We start from the raw sequence: 9,505 nt of genomic DNA, 5'->3' as shown, positions 1-9,505 counted from the left end.
TGTAAATAAAGTCACTGTGTGTGCTAACTCTTAGACTGCCTTATTCCCCTCTAACTGGGCAGAGTCAGTGGGTCAAAAACAAGTAAAATACAAGTGAAATAATTTGCTCTCTTTTACCACCGTTCTGTCCTGCCTATGTATAGAAAAAACACCTAGATTTGTATTTATCATGTCCTTGTTCAGCCACAACTCTGAGAAATATAGGGCATTACATTTCTTCAGATGACTTTGATAGGTTAGTCTCGAACAGAGCTCATCCGGTGTATTCTCCAGTGATTGCACATTCATCACTAGAATGGAGGGTAGAGGTGGTTTATCAACTCTCTGACATAGTCTCGCCAGGAATCCTGCACACCAGACTCTATAGCGGTGTCTCCGCCTTCTTCAGGTGTCGGGATTTGGGCCTGGTCCTGGATAATCAATATGGTTTCCCCTCCGACTCATTGAAGTAGAAGTCCTCATCCAAATCGAGGTTAGGGATAGCTGTTCTAATGCCCAGAAGTTCTTTTCGTTAAACTGTAGGAAACGATGGCAGAAACATCATGTACAAAAAAAAGTTAAGGTCAGCTTAAAAAAATTCACTAAATAGCACAATTGGTCAGGAGCCCTTATAATATCTGCTATTCCCTCCAATGACATTCCACATCAACATCAGCATTATGCACTCAGCATTATGCACTCAGCATTATGAAGATAGATTGGGGATAAGGCCCTGTGATAGACTAGAGTCCTGTCCAGGGGTCGTACTTGTACATCAAGCTGCTTCACGCTACAGAAACAGGATATAGGCTGCTGCTCCAATGAGCTGTTCCAGCTCGCAAAAGCCAAGGCTCGTGTTCGGCTACCTCCTTTTGACAACTAACTAGTAAACCTCCTGACTTCAGAGTCTGGAGGCTGTTTTCATGTTGTCAGAACGATGTGTCGATAATGAAGGGTGCTGTGCTTTTTTACTGATAGGTTCTCCCATGTGTATTTCTCACTCAAGCACCCACATGGACAGCCACACACAACCCTCTGTGTCTTCTTTGATACAAGTGTACCCTACATCTTTGAAAGAAAACCAATAGAATTTTCACCAGGACATTCAACAGTTACTGAAAAAGAGCAACATAACTTTGTGTTTATTGGTCTGTGACCAACTGACATCGCTCCCGGTTAGAGGGGAATAAGGAAGCCCAAGAGTTGACACACACAGGAACTTTATTCACACACACCGGAGATCTACATGGGGATGGAAAGTGGGAAAGGTTGTGGTTCTGTAGAAGGACATGAAAGGTAACGGATATACTGTACATAAAATTTCACAAGAGCTGTAATAACAGTAATACAGGAATGTATAAATGGCATATAATCGCTGAACATGTTTACAGGTAACAAGCTGTACAGAGGCAGAAGTCATAATGCAACAATAGATAACTATTAAAGAACAATAAAAACATGTCCCACAACTCACTTTGTGCACGCACACAATCCCACATGTCCAAAGAAATATGAGTCCAGCTGTTGTTGTGAAGGACAGAGATGCACTTGCTGCTCTTTCTGTGACAGCTTGAAGGAATCTGAGACGGGAAGGCAGGAATTTGGGATCTGGGATCCAAGATGACTACCTGTGATTGGTTGATCCCACGGTGTAATAAGGCCCTTGGCAACCATGACCCCTAGCAACCAATCGGTTTGGCAAGGTCCAGTGGTGTGAGGGGCCAGTTTACGACCCATAGCCTAGTCTACTAGGCTTCAGAGGGGGAGGGTAGCCTACTGCAGGTGTTACAGAGTTTGTGTTCTTATTTTAATTGTGTTATTTTTTTGTTCACCTTTCTTTAACCAGGTAGGCCAGTTGAGAAAAAGTTCTCATTTACAACTGTGACCTGGCCAAGATAGAGCAAAGCAGTGCGACACAAACACAGAGTTACACATGGGATAAACAAACGTACAGTTTGAGAACAGTCTATGTACAGCGTGTGCAAGTGTAGTAAGATTAGAGAGGTAAGGCAATAAATAGGCTATAGTGGCGAAATAATTACAATTTAGCAATTAAACACTGGAGTGATAGATGTGCAGAAGATGAATGTGCAAGTAGAGATACTGGGGTGCAAAGGAACAAAGAAATACATAACAATATGGGGATGAGGTAGTTGGGTGGGCTATTTAAAGATGGTCTATGTACAGGTACGGTGATCGGTAAGCTGCTCTGACTGCTGATGCAGTCAGCAGGGGGGATATAAGTCTCCAGCAATTCTTTCCAGTCAATGGCAGCAGAGAACTGGAAGGAAAGGCGGCCAAAGAGGAGTTGGCTTTGGGGGTGACCAGTGAAATATACCTGCTGGAGCGTGTGCTACGGGTGGGTTCTGCTATGGTGACCAGTGAGCTGAGATAAGGCGGGGCTTTACCTAGCAAAGACTTATAGATGACTTGGAGCTAGTTGATTTGGCGACGAATATGAAGTGAGGGCCAGCCAATGAGAGCATACAGGTCGCAGTGGTGGGTAGTATATTGGGTTTGGTGACAAAACGGATGGCACTGTGATAGACTACATCCAATTTGCTGAGTAGAGTGTTGGAGGCTATTTTGTAAATGGCATTGCCAAAGTTAAGGATTGGTAGGATAGTCAGTTTTATGAGGGTATTTTTGGCAGCATGAGTGAAGGATGCTTTTTTGCGAAATAGGAAGCCAATTCTAGATTTATTTTTGGATTGGAGATGCTTAATGTGAGTCTGGAAGGAGAGTTTACAATCTAACCAGACACCTAGGTATTTGTAATTGTATACATATTCCAAGTCAGAACCGTCCAGAGTAGTGATGCTAGATTGTGGGCAGGTGCGGGCAGCGATCGGTTGAAGAGCATGCATTTAGATTTACTTGCATTTAAGAGCAGTTGGAGGCCACGGAAGGAGTGTTGTATGGCATAGAGGCTCATCTGGAGGTTTTAACACAGTGTCCAAAGAAGGGCCAGAAGTGTACAGAATGGTATCGTCTGCGTAGAGGTGGATCAGAGAATCACCAGCAGCAAGAGCGTCATTGATGTCATTGAGCAGAGCACTGTGTTGATACAGGAGAGACAGATGGACATCTGTGGATTAGATGAAGGACGGGTTGAGGTCAGGAGGTGAGGACAAGGGAGTAATAAGGGTTTGGGATCTTGTTACTCTCTTTCTGTTAAACCATAAGAAGGATTGGAGAGAAGAAGGAGTGTCTTAAGTGGGATAATAAATATCTGGATGGGACAAATGTTGGGTTGTCGGATTACAGCTCGTTAGTTTACGTTACGTGACGTGTGTACAACAACCTCTGAATATGGCCGGTGTCAGTAAACGTCTGCAAAAAAGCGTAATGAAATTGTTGCCAGCAGTGCTTGTTAGGCTGTTTTCATGTTATCCCGAGGTAAACAAATCATCGGCCAGAGTGTCGAGTGTGCATTTCGAGAGCGAAATGAGATGGGTGGGGCTAAAGCTTAGGGTGAGGGTGTGAACGATGCTGAATGGGTGTAGACAAAGCAGAACCCTTCACTAGATAACAAAACATTCAAAGGTTATTTTTCTCATAAGTGAGTTTACAAGTTGATCAACTTTCAAAGCAGAATTACTTTCCCATTGTTCCTCAAAGCAGTGTATGATATACCATTTTGTAGCTTTGAGTCTCTACTTTTATATAATGTAAAAATCACAATTTCAAATTTTGCTACATAAGTCTGAATCCAGGTGGTGAGTCACATGTACCTAACATCAGAATGTGGGGAATGGTCAGTGAGAACCTAAAGAATAATCATGTCATATTGTTTTTCATTTTGTGATGTTATTAAAAACTGTATGAACCAAATTCTGTAACATAGGAAGGTAACCCCCTTTAGCTGTCAAGTTTTCATCCAATCAGATGTGAATATAATATGAAGAATGATGAAACTATTTTTATGAATGTGTTTTTGGTTTGAGCACTTCTAATAATATCCTTTGCAAATTAAGTAGCCACCTCCCGAATGAGGTCAGAGAGCTTGTCAGCATGATAGAACTGTCCTTTTCGATCAGAGTGCTTAAAAGGACTGGCTAAGAATTAACATATCAGACCAAAACATTGCCGGGTTGCTACTGGCGGTAAAGTGGTCGGGAGCTAAACCCAAAATAATTCCTTTAGACCAGAGAAGTGTGGAGAGTTAGCTACATGTTGGAAATGCTTGAAACTCTCAACCTCAACATGAAATGGAGAAGATAACCTCACCTACCAGACCAGAAAGACCGCCAGTCTGCAGCTGTGCGTGTAAAGTGATTTGGAACTTTGACTATCTACCTGAGGAAGGAAGGAGAAAATCCCATCTCAAAAAATCGTATCTGAGTTTTCCCTTTGAAAACACTCCACTACAAGCCAGGACAACTAAGAAGAAGGACATTTTGACCTCTGGTGGCCAACCAGAGCCTTCCCCATAGAAGGATTGATTGGTTTCAACAGAGATAGACAACGAACAAAGACATCTACACGTTAATACATGCATTACTTCTTATCCCAAAATGGGTAGTGGTTCGTGTGCAAAGTATATGGTTAGTAGTTTCCAAACATACAATAAGTATTATCTTTGTCCCATTGTCTCTGTCTCTCTGTTTCCCCCTCTCCATCTAATGTTATGTTGTAACAAGCTGTCATTTCTTGTCAGTCCACTAGGGACTTTTGTCTGATGTAAGTGTGTATGTATATTCTGTGTTATTATTTAGTTAGTTAGTAAATAAATAATTAAACCAATTTGTGTATTGCTGAATAATCAGCAAAGGTTGGGGTTCTAGCGGACCCAAGAGGGTTACGATGTTCAGAATGAGACTGATATGACGTAATGATTAATAAGTGACTGTTCTCGATATATTGTTATATAAGTTATATCTTTTAGAGTTTAATTCAGGAGATGGTAACACGTTAAAGAACTTCTGCCCAAAATTCCTAATGAGATAATTGTTACATGATTAATTTAATTGGGTAACAATTAAACATAGTTAGTGGACTGAATAGTGGACAGATATCGCATTAATGAAAGTCACATCACGACAACAGCTACAATACTCCAGACGACCAATAGGAGGTCTGTTGTGCAAAGACCATGTCTTGTCTTGTCATGTACAGTATAGTATACTATGTACAGTATGTGGGGTGTCAGGGTAGCCTAGTGGTTAGAGCATTGGACTAGTAACCGAAAGGTTGCAAGTTCAAATCCCTGAGCTGACAAGGTACGAATCTGTCCTTCTGCCCCTGAACAGGCAGTTAAACCACTGTTCCTAGGCCGTCATTGAAAATAAGAATTTGTTCTTAACTGACTTGCCTAGTAAAATTTAAAAAATTAAATGTACAGTATAGTATGGAGCATCATGAGTTTATGTGGGGGAAACACCTACAGAATAAAACAAGTACATTTTAGTTAGTTTTACATTCCCTGTATATCTAACACAACAAGTAAAGATAGTGAGAACAACAGTGACTTTCACGCCCTGACCTTAGATATCTCTGTTTTTCTATATATTTTGGTTAGGTCAGGGTGTGACTAGGGTGGGTACTCTAGTTTTTGTATGTCTAGGGGGTTTTGTATGTCTATGTTGGCCTGATATGGTTCCCAATCAGAGACAGCTGTTTATCGTTGCCTCTGATTGGGGATCATATTTAGGTAGCCATTTTCCTCATTTGTGTTGTGGGATCTTGTCTATGTATAGTTGCCTTAGTGCACATCAGTAGCTTCACGATTCGTTTGGTTGTTTGGTTCAGTGATTTTCGATTTATTAAAATGATGTGGAACTCTACTCACGCTGCGCCTTGGTCCGATCCTTACAACGAACGTGACAGTGACACCACACAGACATCCTGCTGTAAACCACATAGAGGCAGAGACACAGAGAGCAGGTAGCAGGATCCTATGTGCACAAAGCCAGCAGGCCCACCTGACCAAAATGTATATACGGCCTCGTCTTGTGCTTACAGAAGACCGCAGAGTACCTGTGAACTTGTTGTGTAGGGGTGAGTGTGAGTGACATCCTATCAACACTACTAAAAGAGGTGTTGAGAACACATTACAGAGGAGGGATGACTTGAATAAATAGGTTTTCTCCCATAGTTATTCAACTACTCAGGAACTCAATACAAAACTAGACACAAACACATGAGTCATTGTCTTCGTCATTTAAATATCTCTCTGCTACCCATTTTATTTTGAGTGCCTGTGTGGCTCCTCCTGGTAACTAAGCTACACTTTATAATATCTTAGTTTATGTTAGTAGTAATGATCCATCCAGTGATGATGACTACCTAGCCTGTTTGATGCATGTGACTCTATGATTCTGAAATTGATTTATAACATGATACAGATGTGTAATATGTAAGTAATAAATGTATATATTACCTTGTTATTGATTCTTAACAGCACCACAGTTTCTGTTGGGCCTTTGTTAACAGATATTATGACTACACATCAGTGGTGTAAGGTGATTTAAGTAAAACTACTTTAAATTACTACTTGTGTTTTTTGGGGGGGTATCTGTACTTTACTTTACTATTTATATTATTGACAACCTTTACTTTTACTTCACTACATAAAAATAAAATAATATACTTTTTGCTCCATACATTTTCCCTGACACCCAAAAGTACATTTTACATGCTTAGCAGGACAGGAAAGTTCACGCAGGACAGGAAAGTTCACGCACTTATCAAGAGAACATCCCTGGTCAACCCACATGCTTCATTCGTAAATCATGTCTGAGTGTTGAAGTGTGCCCCTGGCTATCCGTAAATAAATAAAAATACAAGAAAATGGTGCCGTCTGGTTTGCTTAATATTAGGAATGTGAACAATTTTATATATTAACTTTTGATACTTACATATATTTAAAACCAAATACTTTTAGACTTTTACTCAAGTAGTATTTTACTGGGTGACTTTCACTTTTACTTAAGTCATAATCTAAATCAAATCAAATCAAATTTTATTTGTCACATACACATGGTTAGAAGATGTTAGTGCGAGTGTAGCGAAATGTTTGTGCTTCTAGTTCCGACAATGCAGTAATAACCAACAAGTAATCTAGCTACCTCTATTAAGGTATCTTGACTTTTACTCAAGTATGACAATTGGGTACTTTTTCCACCACTGTTACACATGTGAAATATCACAGGTAAGTACGTTTTCAACAATTCTTAGTGAACAATTTGAAAATGTTGACAATTCCAAAAGTTGCTGCCAACTCTACTGTTGAGGAAGTTATGGGCATTCCATGTACACTGCTGCACCCCATTGAAAGAGAAATGAAGTGCAGTACTTCAACCTGCACAAATGCATATTTTTTATTATATTTTCAACATTATCAGCGCTCTTCAAAATATACTCAGCTAAGAAGTACATTATTAGTTCAGGCTTTTATCATTAAAGAGTGAGTTGTGATCTTAGTGACATATTATTTTGTGGTTTTGATACACTGAGGTGTGAGAAGACAGTGCGTGGTGAGGATTACCTGTTATTGCTGGGGGTTAGAGATGAGTTAAGGCTGTCAGAAAACCACAGATATGTGATGCATTATATACCTTAAAAAATAGAGTTTTGAGACAACTTGAAGAATATGAGAGAAAATCAAACAAAACATCTAAATTACAGTGAATTCATGTTTTATTTTATCTAAAATGCACAACAGTAATGTAAAAAGGAGTTTGACAGAATATAAGCAATTGTAACACAATTATAATGATAAAAAGCCAGTGTATAAGAGAAAAAGCGATGCAAGTCTTTACGGAATAAAAGTCGACATTTCAAACCATGTTTTGGCACCTCAGCCCAGAGTACACAGTGTCTCTCTCCATGGTGCTCCTCTGTCTCTGGGTCTTTGGCTTCTTGTGGATGACATTCAGAGCAGCGTAATGGACCGATGTGAGTGTGTCATCGTCTTCTTGATCCTAAGAGGAAAAGCAAAACAAATTTCAAAGACATCAGGAAATAAACTGATTGATGGATCTGTTTACAGTTCATCAGAGTAATACTCAGAATAATTCACTATACGGTCTGCATACCTGGTTATGACAACTGGGGACTGCCGGACTACCTGACTGAGGATGCGTTCCTTTTAAACACATGAAGGAATCATCTTAATCATGATCATCATCATATATTGAATCAACCCAGTTTCATTACAAAAACATGTCATGTATACTGCACCAACAGATTAATCATATATTTTGGGCAATGATAACGCTTACCGCTGCACAGCAGAGAGGTTTTCTTTGTAATCTTATACAAAACACAACCAAGGACAATGATGAGGATGACACAAAGAGCCAACGCCATACCCAGGCAGTACACCAAGAGAACATGGTCCTCCTTACAACCATCTGTAGAAATACAGACAGTGATAGAGGAGATTCAGGACATTTTGTTTAAGCAGGCATAAAATGTTAGATCATTTAAAAAATGGCAGAAATATCACTAACAGTCAACGTCCAGCTTGGTACCATTCCCAAACAGTATCTCTCCAAATGATGCCACAGCGCAATAGTAAGTCCCAGCATCAGAGAGGCTGAGGTTCCTCTTGGGGAGATTATAGACAAATCTCTTTGTAGGAGACCCAGCCTCAGGGCTCTCCTCACACTGTTCACTACTGTCTCCATGGGTGTAAATGATTCCTGGATGGGATTCTCCTGAGCCATGTCTGAACCAATAGATACTGTGTTCTCCTGCACAGGTCTCAGTGTGTATTGTACAGTTCAGAGTCACAGAGTCTCCTGGCTGGACTGACTCAGACACAGGTTGCTGGAGTACATACATGCTGTTGGACTCTGAACCTGAAGAGAGTGACGGAGTAAGATCATAGTGTGTATATTGTATTAGCCTGGTATGTTCATTTAGTGCCAAAGTCTAAAGTATATTTCTATTTTAATGGTGCAAAATATAAAATCCAAAATTAGGGAAGGAATCTAAGTTACCTTTGACAATTCAAACAGTTCCTTTTCCAAATTTGACTTGGCCCGCTTTCATAGCACCACAATAGTATGTAGCTGAGTCACCTGACTCTGTCTTGGAGATGGTCAGGTTAGAGCTGCCAACTCCTCTCTTCACACTCAAACGTTTAGTCTCCTTGAAGTCCTTGGTAAAATTGTTGAAATAAAAGGTATTTTGAGTGCGATAATATGATGATGCCATGAGAAGAGGCTTCTGTCCAACAGTTTGCTTGAACCAAGAGACTCTGACTATCAAATTAGATTGACAAAAGCAAGTGAGAGATACATTTTGTCCCAGATTTTTAACTATCAAAGGGTCTGGTTGGATTACATAATTTTTAAGCGCACAACCTGTGAAGAAAACAAAGTAAATAAATCAGACAAAGGCATAGTACAGATTTATACATTATTAACATTATTCAGACTACATAGTCATTCAAATTGATTCAAAAAGACCATGACATAAAAAGTAAAAGGAACCGTATCAATATTTCTTACTTACCAAAGTTGCGGAAAAACAAAAAGATTGTCCAATATATAATCATCATTTCATGTCCTTTCTG

At 39.8% G+C, this 9,505-nt stretch overlaps 1 pseudogene; it reads right to left on the bottom strand.

The window, feature by feature from the left end:
* Nucleotides 1-7,643: 7,643 nt before the first annotated feature.
* On the bottom strand, nucleotides 7,644-9,505 carry LOC109906466 (uncharacterized; annotated as a pseudogene).

Source organism: Oncorhynchus kisutch, linkage group LG16 (genome assembly GCF_002021735.2).
Source record: "Oncorhynchus kisutch isolate 150728-3 linkage group LG16, Okis_V2, whole genome shotgun sequence".
NCBI lineage: Eukaryota > Metazoa > Chordata > Actinopteri > Salmoniformes > Salmonidae > Oncorhynchus > Oncorhynchus kisutch.
This window is presented reverse-complemented; position numbering and strand designations above follow the sequence as displayed.